Below are 2,302 nucleotides of genomic sequence, written 5' to 3' on the forward strand. Positions count from 1 at the left end.
GGCAGAACTGTTGAGGTTACAACGTACAGACTTCTGTAGTTGGGATGACGCACACGCGTCGTCCGGAAACCTTAAAGATTGACATCTTTAAGTATAGGGAAGTCGAAGAAGACTCCCTCTTAAGATGGTTTGTCGAGTTGGACGATGCCATAAGGGCTCGTCACATCGTCGATGAGTAAATGCAAGTCGCATTTGCTCAGTCAAATTTGGCAGGTCTTGCCAAAACTTGGGCATTATCCCTTAAGTTGCGCGACCCACACGTCTTTGGGTCGCTAGAGGCTTTTAAAGTCCGGCTCAAACAGACTTTTGAACCGTCAAGGGCTGAGTTCAGAGCTCGGTCAGAGCTTCTGAAACTCAAGCAAGGCAAGCGTGATGTTCACGCTTATGCCCAGCACATACGACTCTTAGCGAGTTGAATCACGAACAATCCAGTTCATGAACACACGTTGATTACGGTGCTCAAGCAAGGTATTATGGATAGTTCCGTAAAGACCCACCAGTTCCGCTTGGTTCTGGATACGCTTGAAGAAGCAATACCCGTTGCGGAACAGGAGGACTTTAGCTTGAGACAGACATAAGCTAGTTCGTCATCGTATCGTCCTCCAAGACGACACGAGCTGGAAGGTCCAGAACCGATGGACCTCTCTCATGTCGAAGCGACAAACCTCGCTATTCGAACAACAAGCGATTGCAGAAATGCAATCGCTGTCAGAAGTTAGGACACTACGCTCATGAGTATAGAGCTCCACGCCCAGCACCGAAAGGTACTGAACGTAATTTTGGACCTTATGCAAAAAGGGCAACGGTCGCGGGTCCGCCTTGCTGTTGCGAAATCGCAACAGCAAGGCGGACCGCGAAAAAACGGTCGGGGTCAGTAGGGGCGCAACGCCCTACTGATCCAGCAATTTCAAGAGAATTTGCAAATCTCTTGACGAAAATTGCATCAGATACACAATCATTATGTGTCTGCACCTGATGATGAGGTATCTTTTATCACCTTGAAGTTAAAAGTGACAGATGATTTGTCACTTAGAGCCCTAGTGGACTGTGGAGCGTCGAATAAGTTTTTTCGTCGCCAGTCGCTAGAGGGTCGTAGGCTGATATGTTGATCGCGACATCCCTCCAACGAGGATGACGGTGTGTCTAGCGACAGGCGCATCGATAACAGTAATGAAACGCGTAGTGAATTTTCACTACGCGTTGAAAGATTTACAGTACGATGATTATTTCATCGTACTGGATTTGGATGACAAATTTGATGTCATCCTAGGTTTACCTTGGCTCAGAAAATATGAGCCAAGGATCAGCTGGCATCATCGATCCGTAAAGATGCCTGCCACTTGTTCATCAGATGGCATCTGATCAACGATTTGGAGCGTCCACAAGCGTGTGGATGTACTACAAGTGAGTGTGATGGCCTCACTTGTAGTACGGTCGTTAGTACGACTGCACAAGATCACAGCGTAATTACTAATCACCCTGTGGAGTTACCTGCCGGCGGCTGTGCGAATGCACAGGCAGCGCCGAAGGTCCACCACTCGAATAAGTCGAGTGGATTGAGACATGAATGTACGCCTAGCGGGCGACATTCAAGGAAGATACCGGTTGACCAAAATGGACAACACGATGATCCTAGGTCGAATAGAGAGTCGACAGTAGAGAACCCGACTGTGATAGCGCAATCACAGTCGGAAGACGTTGAAGGAATATGTCCCCACGTACTTGAGGAGAAATCTCCTCAAATAGTTGAAGTCTAAATCCCAGGAAGAAACTGAGACATTAAATGTCTTGGTTAATAACGGTTCGAGAGTAGGCGCTTATACTCTTGAACTGTATGCGCCTCCGAAGTTAACTTCGGAGATAACTCGATTACCAACCCTAAAACCTAAGCGGTTCTTGAGAGATCTGCAAGGTGGTAAAATCAAGCAGATCTGCGTACTCGTCACATAGGACGATTACGTAAGCGACATTCGGTCAGCGGTATTTTTGCAGAGAACGAACGGGTTCTCAGCAGCTCATCGATGGACGAAAGTGTCCTCGATGTGAAGGCTCGGATTGAAAGATACACCACTCAATCTTGGGAGTCACTCAAGGGAAATCCTCTATACGAGGATTTAATAGAATTCAGGGATGTATTCCCTGAAGCAGTTCCATGCGAGTTGCCTAAGGATAAAGGCACTCGACATGAGATCGAGCTCAAACCGGGCTCGAAGTACTGTGTCATGAAGCAGTGGCCACTGCCTCGTGAACAAGTACTTGCGATCGATAAATTCTTTACCGATCGAGTAAAAGCGGGCCATGT

The sequence above is a fragment of the Bremia lactucae genome, linkage group LG11, assembly GCF_004359215.1.
Source record: "Bremia lactucae strain SF5 linkage group LG11, whole genome shotgun sequence".
Lineage (NCBI taxonomy): Eukaryota > Oomycota > Peronosporomycetes > Peronosporales > Peronosporaceae > Bremia > Bremia lactucae.